The 14515-nt window shown below is 43.8% G+C and overlaps 1 long non-coding RNA gene across 2 annotated transcripts; it reads right to left on the bottom strand.

Moving 5' to 3' along the window:
- Nucleotides 1-1306: 1306 nt before the first annotated feature.
- LOC102900552 lies at nucleotides 1307-14294 on the bottom strand. Of its 2 annotated transcripts, XR_006595055.1 has the most exons (6): nucleotides 14227-14294; nucleotides 6948-6974; nucleotides 5716-5773; nucleotides 3625-3781; nucleotides 2238-2325; nucleotides 1307-1461 (listed from the first exon to the last, which is right to left on the bottom strand). It is a non-coding gene; the product is annotated as an uncharacterized LOC102900552 (long non-coding RNA). The 2 variants fall into 2 exon arrangements; XR_002740806.2 differs by lacking the exon at nucleotides 14227-14294 and having other exon boundaries at nucleotides 6948-7624.
- Nucleotides 14295-14515: the final 221 nt, after the last annotated feature.

The following is a 14515-nucleotide window of genomic DNA, read 5'->3' as shown; positions in this document are numbered from 1 at the left end:
ATGGTGGGTTCCGCACTGACAGCCTGGATTCGACTTGGGATTTTCTCTCTGTCTCTCTCTCTCCGTCTCTCAAAAATAAATAAACATTGAAAAAAATAAGTAAATAAAAACACTACTCTAGATAAGAGTACTTCATGAATGACCCCACCAAACTTTCTGAATAGGCACAGGGGAAAGCTCCCGTTTTCATCTTTACAAACACCCAGAAGTCCATGTAGATAAATCATGTAGACAAGGAAACAGTGCTTTGGTCCAAACAATACAGGAAACGCCTGGAATGGCGCCTCCTTAACACAACGCCCTATGTTTGCCTTGTACTATTCAAAGGATTTTATAGATACATTATCTTCAGACGACTCTGCGAGGTAGAAGGGGGAAGCGCACTTGCCCATTTTACAGATTCGGAAACCGAGGCCCAGAGAGGCCGTGGCCTTTCTAAGGTCACCAACTCAGTCAACTGCAGAGCCCAAACTTCGGTCCGGGACTCCTGACAAGGAGGCCCGATCCTCCCCCTCCTCGCCCCGTCCCTTGTAACCAGGCTCCGAATGTTCCCTTCCGTGTGATGTTCCCGGCTGTATGTCCGGGCTCTGTAGGCTCCCGGGTCTGTTGCTTTTGCCCCGCAGCCTGTGTTTCCAATTCCTAGGATTCCCAGGAATATTCAAAACCTTACTTCTGCCCCCTACTTTGAAGATTCTGGTCCTTTTTCACAACAGGGGATGTACCTATTTGACCAGGAAGTGGTCTAGGCTCTGGAGTTCGTGTAGAATGACTTCCTCTTTTTCTCCCTGAATTTATTATGGTATTAATTTTATCCCAACACCTAAAAACAAAAAAATCCCAGACTCCGCACTGCGTACGAGGGACTTTTTAAAACAAAAAACTCTCCTCCACTAAGATGTTACTAACAATCATCAGGGATTTTAAATTTCCTGTGTGCGTGTGTGTGTGTGTGTGTGTGTGTGTGTGTGAGACTCTTTCACACTTTTTTTTTTTTTACAAAGATTTTTTTTTTCCTGGTCATTTAGGAAGCAGCATATTTTTAAAACTATCTTATTGTTTTTGTGTCGCTCGCTCACATGGGGTAGTTCATGGGCGGTTATCACTAACACCAGAAGGAAAAATATTGCAGACCTTCATGACAAACCATTACACTGACATAGGTCTGGCTTATTTAGAATATGCCCAGTAAGCACTGGTTAAAAATTGATGATTCGGGGCAGTCTTTCTCCAGTGATTTTTGTAAAATACATAGGAGACCTTGAACATTCTGTTACACTTTTACAATCACGGAGAGGAGGACGGAAGGTGGTGTTCGCGAGGGATATTGCTTTATTACTCAGCTAAAAGTCCCTTTGGCTCTAAAAGTCCCTCCTCCCGGCGGCTGCAGGCTGGGAGAAGTCAGCATTTTCTCTCTCCCTAACTGGTGCTTTTACCATGCAGAAGAGACTCCATTTTCAAAATCTGTGAAAGAAAATTTTGTGCTTTTAGCGAATGACTTTCCCCCTAGTGGGCAGAGACCGCCCCCACCCCCCGCCCCTTCTTTGCGAAGCAAGAGCCACTGGGTGAGAGCAATCTGTCACCAGCTCACGTGGCTGTGATGGAACGCCCTTTTACATGCTGGTCACCATGTCTCAGGCACTGTTGTGTGCTTTTATCTTTTTTTAATTAAAAAAACATTAAGTTGATTTATTTTGAGAGAGACAGATGGTGTGAGCAGAGGAGGGACAGAAAGAGAGGGAAACCGAGAATCCCAAGCAGGCTCCCCGCTGCCAGTGCAGAGCCCGACACGGGGCTCGAACTCACGAACCAGGAGATCATGACCTGAGCCGAAGTCAGAAGCTTCGCTGACTGAGCCACCTCGGGGGCCCTTTCTTGCACATTTTTAAATATACAAGGAATATTTTTATTTATTTATTTAGTTTTAGATTTTGTTTTTAAGTAATCTCTACACCCAATTTGCCCAACATGGGGCTTGAACTCATGACTCCAAGATCAAGAGACAAACACCTCACCAACGGAGCCGGCCGGGTGCCCCAGAAATACTTCCTAATCTTTAAACACGGAAAGTGGTAAATGTGTCATCTTTTAGGAAGCAGGTTTGGATGCCAATAAACTAAACCACGAGTCGAAAAAGTATCATTTTTCTTGGATAATTCAGACTTTTTCGGTGCCCTCATTCTGTACTGAATAACCACCCATGATGAAATAGAAAGAACATTAAGTCAAATTGTACCTACGTGGACTCTACGCCTTTCCCTGGAAACTTCTTCCCTGGGGCCAAATTCCTAATATCAGTTCTGTTCTCATGGTTATCTCTTCCTCCTCCTAAATAGAAAGTGCGAAAATAAAGGACTCGGTTTTTAAACACACACACACACACACACACACACACACACACACACACACATTTTTAAATGCAGCACACACACTATGCATATTACAGTGCAGTTTTAAAAAGAGAAAGAAAAACTGTGTCTGCAACATAAGAGAAGTATGCAGCACTCACACGGGTCATTAAGACTTGCCTTTATTATCATGTTGCTAACCACTAAGGGACACATGCAATGCTGTGACAAGCATAATTTAATTAAGCTTTCCATTCGGTGTTGTTTGAAAAGACCTGAAGGCTCTCACCGTAAAGTAAACCCAGTGCACATCCCACAAGAAAAAGTGGAAATGATTTCACCGAACGAAGGAACTCAGCGAGCTTTTTCCTCCTTATCGAGCAAAATGGATTTACACCGATGAGCCAGACCCCGTGAGCGCCAAATGCTGCCCCGGTGCCTTCACAGCGAAGTCGCCTCCCCCCCACCACACACAGGAACACAGGATGTTTACTCTTCACCCAAACCTTAACCAAAGGAAAATACAGCAAACAAGTCATCTGTGTAAAATCCATGGGCTTCTTACGTCTTTGGATTCAAATAAATAAAAATATTTACGAACCGATTCATCTGTAATTGGAGTGAAATCATGACTGTGTGCAATATATGAGAATCGTACCCCCCTGGACAGCCATTCAACAGCATACTTCGACTGCAGACCTACTCTGCTGGGCAGTATTTTAGGGGAAGGCAGTCTATTGAGTCCTTTAAGACTCACAGTCCTTGGGGGCTCCTGGGCAGCTCAGTCACCTAAACATCCAACTTCCGCTCAGGTCATGAGCTCAAGGGTTCGTGAGTTCCAGCCCCACATCGGGCTTACCGCTGTCAGCACAGAGCCCGCTTCGGATCCTCTGTCTCCCTCTCTCTCTGCCCCTCACCCCCCCTCCCCCAGCTTGCGAGCATGCTCTCTCTCTCTCTCTCTCTCTCTCTCTCAAAAATAATAATGATGATAATAAATAACTACACATAAAAAAAAAGACTCACTGGGGCCGCCTGGGTGGCACAGTCGGTTAAGTGTCCGACTTCAGCCAGGTCACGATCTCGCGGTCCGTGAGTTCGAGCCCCACGTCAGGCTCTGGGCTGATGGCTCAGAGCCTGGAGCCTGTTTCCGACTCTGTGTCTCCCTCTCTCTCTGCCCCTCCCCCGTTCATGCTCTGTCTCTCTCTGTCCCAAAAATAAATAAAAAACGTTGAAAAAAAATTAAAAAAAAAGACTCACGGGTCCTTGAAACCATACTCACTTTCTTACAGCCATGACAAAATGGAAGTCTTGCAAACTGTGGCCCGGCACCTTCCCTTTGTTTTTGTTTTTCTTCTTCACTGAAATGTATCGCGTGCCTACGGTGTGCCAGAATCCGGGTTGGTGCAGAAATGCAAACTTGCACGCGCAAAAAGGTCCTGGCCAGAGGCAAAGTTCTATTTAGCCGGGTCGACAGACGTTAAGCAGGCGAATTCTAGTGGAACCCAACCATTTGTAATCATTTGGATTACTAACAGCCTGATTAAGGATGCATATTGGCCAGGCTCTCCCTGGGAGACTAGGGGTCACTCGCATTCTGAGTGTTACCCCAGGGGAGTTAGGTGCAGGAGTCCTGACACGCACCCTGCAGGAAGTCTTTAACTACAGTCGGACTAGGTGATCAGAAAAATTACACGGCACTGTGGCGGCCGGCTTCTCCCTGAGGAATAAGGGTCAGTACTTGGGCCCTGTGATACTTTTCAGGGCCCACAGAAATTTTTTTATTTTAATTTCTCCCAAAGCCAGAAGAAAAATGAATCTGACAATAATGAATATATAATAATGGTCCAGCCGGGGTTATATGCATCTTGAGGCCAATGCCATGGCAAAATAGAATTTTTAATATCCTTTTTTTGGAGGAAGGGATGCACAAAGGCTAAATAATACTGTGGGTCCCTAACTGCTATGGTTTAGCCCTGGTGCTATGGGAATATATATACAAGGGATCTGATCCTGGAGGTGCCGGGGGGGTGGAGAAGGCTTCCAGGTAGAAGGGACCATGGAGCTGATATCTTCAGGGAGAAGAGAAACCAGCTATGCTACAGGCAGTGTAGGGAGGAATGAGCAGGGGAGGTCAGAAAAAGAAGAGGTTTCTAAGGAGAGGGAACAGAATGTGCAAAGGTCCTGAGGTAGGAAGGAGCATTTTTCATATCCACTGGAATTTAGGCTCCATGCTTGTTCCATTCTCAGCCTGAAAGGTGCCTGACCCACAACAAGCATTCAATAAATATTTGTGGAATGAATCGGGACCTTGTCTCTTTTTCACAAGGGTGTGACAGCCCACCCTAGCTTTATCTCTCCTTCTGAAACTTTCCTAATCAATATTGTCTCTCTGTCCTGTCTTCACAGCTTATGAGCTGTGTGACCTTGGACAAGTTGCTTAACCTCTCTGTGCTGCTTCTATTTTCTCACACTCACCTGTAAATAACCCTCGATCTTTCTGTGAGGACTATCTTAGTTAATATGTGTAAAATAGTTAGAACAATGTCTGGTACATAATAAGTACTCAATACATGCTAGTTAGTTTTATTATTTAATCACATCTTACTAATCTTATATTCGTGTATCTTTCAGTAAAATGGAAAAATCCTTTATGTGCTGATTCGATGACTTTTACCTTGCTTCTCTCAAAGCATTTAGCATGATCCAACCCACAGAGTAAATATTCAGTAAATATTAGGGAATTGATAAAAATAAAATTTAGCAACGATATTAATTAGGATCAGAATCAGTTGTAAATAACAGAAAAACAAGGTAAGAGTTTATTTTTCTCCATAGATTTGTGTCTAACATTGTGTGACACTCCATCATGTCAGAACCTGTCCCTTTCTATTTTCTTGCTTAGCCAGCCTTTCATGTGGCTCCAGCCTCAGGACCCACCCTTGCTGCTCAAGCTCCAGCCATCAGACCACATTCCAGTAAGCAGAAAGAATGCAGGGAGGTCAGAAAAAGAGACATGTTCCCTTAAAGACAATTCCAGGAAGTCCTCTATACCACTCCCCCTTACAGACCATTGGTTAGAATATAGTCTCGTAGCTACCCCCAAGAGCAAAGGAAGCTTAGGAAACATTCTTCTATCTGGGTGGCCATGTGCCAGCTAAAAGTTGGGATTTTATTACTGACAGAGAAGGGGAGACAGATATTGGGGCCACTGTGGTCTCTGTCCTGGCGGCCCGGCCAGTTGAGTTTGACACGTGATACTCCAGAGAACGGGAATGATCTCAGCCCTCTCAAAGGAAGCCGGTCACATTGGGCCTGGCTGTGATTTTTATAAAAGCACTGTTTTATGTTCCTCTTCAAACTCTAATAATACCTTTAGAATTGACGGCTCTCCATTTATAAATGTCCGCGTTCGCTAATGATGCAACTCCCTGAGGAAGAAAGACAAATGCATAAAGCCAGATGATTGCATAATTTTTACAAAGGTTTTCTTATATATGTACAATTTCAAGCAAAAGAGAGAGGAGGGAGTAGTGACTTTCCATCTACCCATTCTACAGTTTCCGCAACTATCAACTCATGAACCCTTGTGTTATCTGTTGACTGAGCCACGCAGGTGCCCCATCAAAAAGTTTTTAATGTGATAGAAGGTTTTTTGCCAGTGTTTGAATTTCCCTTACTGTCTCAAAAAAAAAAAAAATAAAAAAAATAATAAAATAAAATAAAATAATAAAATAAAATAAAATAAAATAAAATAAAATAAATTTCCTTCATTGTTTCACAGGTTTGTTCTTGTTGTTTTTTTTTTTTTTTTAAGTTCATCTGTTTGAGAAACCATCAAGGTCTTCTCTAGGGCCATACCACCTGAAGGTGCCCGATCTCGCCCGCTCTCGGAAGCTAAGCAGGATTGGGCCTGGTTAGTACCTGGATGGGAGGAACCAACAAGGTCTTTCCAGTGTGGTCGGACGGCATGCCTCTAAGTACCTTTTAATCTGGCTGCACAGCTCAGCACCGTAGCCACTGGCCACATGTGGCTATTTAAATAAACTTACTTTAATTAAATAAAAAATTCAGTCAGCCACACAAGCCACGTTTGAAGGGTTCAACGGCCGCGCATGCTGTGCAATAGCACCTACCACGCGGGAGGGTGCAGACAGAGAATATTTCCATCGTTGCCAGAAGTTCTGCTCCAGCGGAATAGCACCGCTCTAGAGGATGCCCGACCCCCTTTTTTCCTTGCAACTTATTTGTTGAAGAAGCTGAGGGTGTTTGTCATGTAGAGAGCCACACATTTTAAACTCGGCTGATGGAGGGGCGCCTGGGTGGCTCAGTCCACGAAGCATCTGACTTCGGCTCAGGTCACGGTCTCCCGGTCTGTGGGTTCCAGCCCTGCGTCGGGCTGTGTGCTGACAGCTCGGAGCCTGGAGCCCGCTTCGGATTCCGTGTCTCCCTCTTTCTCCGCACCTCCCCCACTCACACCTGCCCCCCCCTCTCAAAAATAAATCAACAGAAAAAAATTTAAACTGTGCTGATGGCAACCCCTCATGGTCAGTCAACACGCTTCTCTGTCTTCTGTGTTCCCCATAAATCAACAGTTAGACTTACCACCTTGATCCAATTCAGAGTTGATTCCTTGGGGTGGAATAAGATGACAGGGCAACCCAATTGTAGGTAGTGTGTTAGAAAAAAAAAAAAAAAAGCACACAGAGAGATCAAAATCTGGAAGGACGTACACCAGAACATTATCAGTAGTTATTTTGGGGAACTAGAATGACCTTATTTTTTGCCTGATTCTTGCTGATCTCTATGTCATTACTTATTCCACACTGCGCACGTCTTTCTAATGAAAAGTAAGCAATACCTGCTATTTACCGCCAAAACAATGTGCCAAGCACTGCGCGCAGCGATTCACTTACATTAGCTCATGGAACCCTCGTGACAATTCTATGAGGTCATTATGATCTCTGCTTTGCAGTAAACACTCAGAAACATTAAGTACCTTGTCCAAGGTCACGTAGTCAGTATCTGGTGCGGTCTGGATTTAATCTCTCCAACTGCCTGACTCTCGAGTGAGAGACTCAGTTTCTGGAAAATCCCGTCAGGTTATTCCGAGGCAGACCCAGGTCTGGGAACCGAACCGCATCCCTGCCCAACCACACGACGCCGTCCTCCACAAACCTGCCGTCTCCCCCACGCTCACCCCTGCTCTCAGCTGGAAAGCAGTCTACGTCTGGCACGTTCGAAGCATAAAGCCTGACGCCTGCCCCGAGCGTCTGCTCCGAAAAGGCACCTTGGAGACCATGCTTGGGACTAGTTGCCACCCAGCTTCCGGCTTCGTGTGGGGCGTCCACTTGTGACACGCTATTAAGACGGGATAGGAAAAATGGGGAGCGTGTGGACGTGTGCATGTGCGCGTGTGCTACGACGTCTGGGCAGACGGCCGGGGAAGCTCTCCCTAAAGCAGGGGTGGATGCACGAGGGACCGAGGGCTCCCATCCAGCCCACTGCCTAAGCATGTTTTTTCCATTTCCAGCCTGTTGGAATAAAACCATTTTTAAAGAGGACAAAATCTCGTGACACATGAAAATCACAGGACAGCCCCTTTCAGCGTCCATAAATAAAGTTTTATTGGCACACAGCGCCGCTGGTTGTTTGCGGTCTGCGGTTGCTTGGGCATGGCAATGGAAGGGTTAATTATTGCCCCAGCGACCACGTGGCCCAAATGCCTAACATGTTTACTCTGCCTATAGGAGCAGGTGACACAGTACATTCGAAGGCCTGAGGAGGGACCGTGCCCGGTGTATTCCTGGCAAGACGAGGACCTGGTGGTGATGGGAGCAGAGCGGACGAGGGCAGAAAGCACGGGGGACCAGATGCCACGCAGTCAGTCCATCATAAGGACTGGGGTCCAAGCCTGAGCAAGACGGGAGCCAGCGAGGTTGTGTGGTGAGAGGTGTTCCGGTCTGGCTTCTTTTAACAGATTTCCCTATTTTAAGAACAGACTGAAAGGGGGTGGGGGAGAATAGAAACAATGAATCCAGCTCTGAGAGCAGAGCTCTCCCAGAAGCTATGCAAGAAGGGATGAGGGGTTGAACCAGGAAAGTGATAGAATTGCTGGGATGTATCTAGTGGGATTCTTTTTTTCTTTTAAGATTTTTAATTTTCTAAGTAATCTCTACACCCAACATGGGGCTTGAACTCACAACCCCAAGATCATGCGCCACTGACTGAGCCAGCCAGGCGCCCCTAGCTAATGGAATTCTTTTTTTTTTTTTTTTTAATGTTTATTTATTTTTGAGAGAGAGCGAGCGGGGGAAGGGAAGAGGCAGAGGGAGAGACAGAATCCCAAGCACGGTCCATGCTGTCGGTGCAGAGCCCAACACGGGGCTCAATCCCACGGACCATGAGATCGTGACCTGGGCCAAAATCAAGAATCAGATGCTTGCTTAACCGACCGAACCCCCGAGGCGCCCCTAGTTTTCTACTGTTCATAGCCTGCATTGTCTAACCAAAGACTATCTAACCCCTCTAGCATCTACACCCTCAGTTGACACGTCTTTGGTCACAACTGTAGGCTTAGGAGCTCAACGCTAGACAGGCATGCGACAACGAAGGGGATCGGGAGCAAGATGTCACATCTTCAGAGATAGCAACAAACAGTTTTGTGTCCTTGCAGCTTAGTAAGATAATCAGGGGCACCTGGCTGGCTCCGTCAGGGGGGCACGTGACTCCTGATTTCGGGGTCACATGTTCAAGCCCCGTGTGGGGTGTTGAGGTTACTTAGAAAATTGCTTAAAAAAATGATAAATTACAAAAAATATATAATCAGGATGTGCAACTATAAAACCTGGCGAGGGGCAGATGCTCGTTGGACACACCCCTTCCAGTTTCTGGCTTGTTCGCTCTGTCATTTGGAGGAAAGGGGCTTCCTCGTGGGTATTTGGCAAAGCAAGTTTTGGTATTTTCCTGTCTGGGCAAAAATACACCAGGAGAGGAGATCTTCCAGAGATATGTGAGTTGCAGCCAAACAAAGTGGCTTTCTGTGGGTCTCTGCCAGAAAGAAGAATCAGCTGTCATCTATTCCTAAAATAAAAGTCCCTTGGAGAAGGAAAAAAGGGGGGAGGGGAATGGCAATTACCTTGAAAGTACAGAATTTAGCCTTTTCTCCGCCATGGTGGTGGGAGTGGTTAATTGTTACTCGCTATGTCTTTTTCTTTACCTTTTTTTTTTTTTTCTAATTTTTAATTTTAGAGAGAGAATGTGAGTGGGGGAGAGGGGCAGAGGAAGGGAGAGAGAGAATCTTATGCAGGCTCCAGACTCCGCGCAGAGCCCAGTGTGGGGCTCGATCCCCCAACCCCGGGGATCATGACCTGAGCCGAAATCAAAAGTCAGACGCTCAACCCACCGGGCCACCCAGGTGCCCCTTGCCAGATCTTCTGACGAGACTTTTAGGATCAAGCTATTCCTGGCCAGGAAACAAAACCAGAATTGTCCCATTCCCCAGTGGATTCAGATGAAAACTAGTAATAAAATCAAGTACAAGTACAGAGGCTCCTGGGTGGCTCAGTCAGTTAAGCGGCCGACTTCGGCTCAGGTCATGATCTCGCAGTTTGTGAGTTTGAGCCCCGCATCGGGCTCTGTGCTGGCAGCTCAGAGCCTGGAGCCTGCTTCGGATTCTGTGTCTCCCTCTCTCTCTGCCCCTCCCCTGCTCATGCTCTGTCTCTCTCTGTCTTAAAAATAAATAAAACATTAAAAATATTTAAAGAAAATAATGAAATGAAATGAAATGAAATGAAATGAAATGAAATGAAATGAAATGAAATAAAATAAAATAAAATAAAATAAAATAAAGTACAACTCCAAGAGGAGGCATTGGAGAAGTACCAGGCTGGGTCTGTAAGAGATCACACATGAGATGAGACACATATTTATGCCGCATGAAAGTCACATGCTTGTATCCTATCATTCTGTAAACATGACTGCTACCTGAACAATAGACATATTTTATCAGGGAAATGATTTTTCTCTGTTACTATGCTTCTGCACTAGTAGGTTTGTTCAGTAACAAATATGTGAGACTTCCGTTTGTAAGAAAAGAAAAAAGTACAGAATTCAGAATGGATGCTAGCAAAACACAAAGGGAGGATTTTTGAGGGCAGTGAACCTGTTCTGGATGATGGTGTGTGGTGGGTATATACCATTATGCATTTTTCAAAATCTATAGAACTACAACCTACAGGGTGAACCTTAATGTAATCGATGGATGTTAGTTAATAATCAGGTATCAGTATCGGTCCATCAGTTGTATCAAATGTGCCACACGAATGCAATAGGTTAATAAAGAGGAAATTACGCAGGGGAGGGGTGGGGTACATATGGCAACCTTCTGGACTTTCTGCTCTATTTTTCCGTATACTCACAACCACTCTAAACAGTAAGGTCTATTAATTATGACAAATAAAACTTTAAAGGGCGCACTTTTTAATGAGAGCAAACCTTGGTGTTACTGTCATACAGATGGGAAGTAGAAACCTTTCAAGGCAGAGCTATCTCTTGAGAGAATGAGGTGGAAAACAATGTCAGCCGCCATTCCTTAATTTGGAATATTGATCCACTGTTCTGGAGTTTGAACTGTATGCGAGTTTGCTTTTGTTGTTGTTGTTCTCAGTACTTTGTCATCCAAAGAAAGCCCACAGAGAGCTGTGACTCTTAAAAGACGGTATGAAATGTTTCAACAACGGACAAACCTCAGACTTCCTGTATTTCTGTAACTTGTAGCTTTCTCTTCCTTCTTTTAATTTGTTAATGATCTCTCTTCTGTCACACGTCCCTAACTAGATCAGTGGATCAAAGGTGAGGCTTTGCTAAGTAATCAGTGTAATTTCAGCCATGTAGCCAGCTATTAAAAACAGACCTATAGGGTTTTCAAGGACAACCAAGGTATTGATTTCGCACCAAAAATTCGTGCAGTAATACACCAGGGCCAGTGTTTCTAAACCATCACCTTTCCTTATTCGCTGGGTCCCTAGTGAAATCCTGCACGGCTCAGAAAAGGCAAATCCACCCAGACTCCCTCCCCCACCCGCCCCCAGCCCAGTTCCTGCCTGCAAGATAAGAATTCACTCTTTTTTCGACAAGCATTTTTATTACTTTTTCTTTTTACAGATGTGTCTTCCCATGCATTAATTTTCCTTCCCAGTTATTACACTTGTATGTGGATTTTTTTTTTTTTTTAGAGGACACATCTCTTATGTAATTTGTTTTGTGTTTCTGGAATGAGGAAACTTTTTTACTCATATTGTTAAAATCTACACAAGGCACCCGTGTGATAGATCACCCTGAGCCTTGGAAGGAAATGATTCACCACAATACTGTAACCGAAAGTGTTCTAATACCAGGGAAGAAGGTAGGTCATTTAACTGTGTCACCTGCACAGAGCAGCTATGGGGGCATCAGAGCCTTCTCAGCTTAGCCTTTGCCCTCAGAACTGCGCTGCGCCTGGTGTAGCCTTTTCCCACCAGCTCTCTTCCTGTTCTCTGGTTCCTTTCTCCAAATATATTAAAAAAAAAAAAATTGATGCTGGGAACTCCATTTTTAAGTTTTAAGAGAAACCTGCAACTTTGTGATTTGTTAATTATCCACATCCATTCATCTGCCTCCAAGGTCCTTCTCAGGCTACTCTCTACTCTCTCTCTCTTTTTTTTTAATACTTTTTTTTAAGGTTTTTTTTTTTTTTTTTTTTTTTTCAAATTTATTTAAGTAATCTCTACACCCAACATGGGGCTGGGACTCACAACCCCGAGATCAAGAGTGCGTGCTCCTTGGACTGAGCAAGCCAGGCACCCCTCAGGTTACTCTTTCTAATTTTGTACCTAAATTTGTTGGGTGAATAAATGAATAAAACCAGAAATGCCCAGAATAAGTCCAGAGTTGTAAAAATGAAACACATCTATTAAAAAATAAAGTAAATAGGGGCACCTGGGTGGCTCAGTCGGTTAAGCGTCCGACTTCGGCTCAAGTCACGATCTCGCAGTTTGTGAGTTCGAGCCCCTGCGTCGGGCTCTGTGCTGATGGCTCGAAACCTGGAGCCTGGTTCGGATTCTGTGTCTCCCCCTCTCTCCGCCCCTCCCCGACTCTCTCGCAAAAATAAATAAACATAAACAAAAAAATTAAGCAAATAGATCACCGTTGATGGAAAATTATCTAAATATTTTACACTCTGAGATTCAAGTTGCTGCTTTAATTCTTATTCCACATGGAAGTGACTATGTGTTTGATTTGATCCATGTGTTTTGAACAAACGTGCTAAAATTAGGTAGGGCTGTAATATGACTTCCATGGTTCTTTCCTTTATAAAAAAAAAATAAAATAAACTATATTGTATAACTGCATTGGTAGAAAAATAAATATATTAATTTTAAGTATTAAAATTTTTTCTTCAATCTAAAAGGTCATGATTTTAATAGATTTTAAATAGTTACTTCTGATTGTAATAGATACTAAAACTAGGACACCTTGGCTGGCTCCGTTTGTGGAACCTGTGACTCTTGATCTCTGGGTCCTGAGTTTGAGCCCCAAACGTGGGCGGAGAGATTACTTAAAAAAATAAAAAACAAAACAAAACAAAAAAGACCCCAAAACTATTTTGTGGGCCTGCTGTGTCTAATGGAGAAGTCTTCTCCGGAGAAATGTCATTTTATAGAAACATAGATTAAATAATCATAAAACCAGTGACAGAAGACAGGTTTTTAAACAATTATTTTTAAAAAGTCTGTCAGTGAATTGTCACAATTATGAAAAACATTTATATTTTTTAAAAAACCTTCAATATAAAATAAAAATCAACTGAATGCTCATACTAGGGGAATATAAATAAATTTTGGTACCTCAATGGAATATTATTCCCTCACTAAGAAAATCGGTTTTCAATAACCATTTTTTAATGTATTTGAAATGAAAAAAAATTTTTTTTTAATTTTTTTAAATGTTTATTTATTTTTTGAGAGATAGGTTGACAGAGTGTGAGCAGGGGAGGGGCAGAGAGAGACAAGGAGACACAGAATCCGAAGCAGGCTGCAGGCTCTGAGCTGTCAGCACAGAGCCCAACGAGGGGCTTGAACCCACGAACCATGAGATCATGACCTGAGCCGAAGTCAGAGGCTCCACCGACTGAGCCACCCAGGTGCCCCTCAAACAAAAAATTTTTTTAATGGATTTTCTCTCTAGAGTTAGTGAAGGTCTATGGAAATAAGTACTCACTTAATGGGTAAACCAGCATTGACTTTTTGGAACATTTTGGAAGACATATTGGTGACATCTATTGAAATGTCAATTTGCGTACAGTCTCCAACTCACAAATTCCACTTCCAGGCGTTTATTCTATAAATTCCTTTCCACAAGTGTGCAAATATAGAAAGTCATATCGTTGACCAACCAGAACAGCAGAGAGCCAAGAAGGAAATGGCCATCATTAGTGGTTACATAAATGGTTATATAAATGACGGTCTGTTTTCACTATGGAATACTATGAAGTCATTAAGAAGAGTAACATAGATATGTCACAACATGGCTCATTGACCAGGATTGCATCACCTACTTATTTCTAAGCTACTGGTGGTCGGTCAGGTGGGTTTTTGCTCTCCAGAGGACGTTTGCAATGTCTGGAGACATGTTCTGTTGTCCCAGCTAGGGTGGATGGGGGGAGGGTGCGTACCCCATCTAGAGGGTAGAGGCCAAACATCCTACAAGCACAGGGCAGCCCTACAACAGAATGATCCAGCCCCAAATGTCGAAAGTCCTGAGGCTGAGAAATGTTATTCTAAACTGATCACTGGCAAGGATAATGGGACATCCAGATTTGCGTGTTAGATGAATCAAACCTTACCTTCTGGGACAAGGGTGGGTCCAGCCTTCACTCTGAAGAAAAACACCCAGAGACAGTCATGGTTCTGTGAACAAGAAAGAACAGAATAGTTGCTGTGTTGTGTACACAGCCAACAGCATCTGCCACAAACATAGAAAACAGCGAACAATATAAAACAAAGAATAGTTTCATGTGTACGTAAAATACGGAAAGGGTATGCACTCACACCATTCAGGTCCTTAGCTGAGGAAGAGTAAAGGTGCGAGTGATGTTTATTTTCTGGTTTATTTTCTGATGTTTATTTTCTTCA

This window comes from Felis catus, chromosome A3, assembly GCF_018350175.1.
Source record: "Felis catus isolate Fca126 chromosome A3, F.catus_Fca126_mat1.0, whole genome shotgun sequence".
NCBI lineage: Eukaryota > Metazoa > Chordata > Mammalia > Carnivora > Felidae > Felis > Felis catus.
Note: the sequence above shows the minus strand (reverse complement) of the source record. Positions and strands in the feature narration are given on the sequence as shown.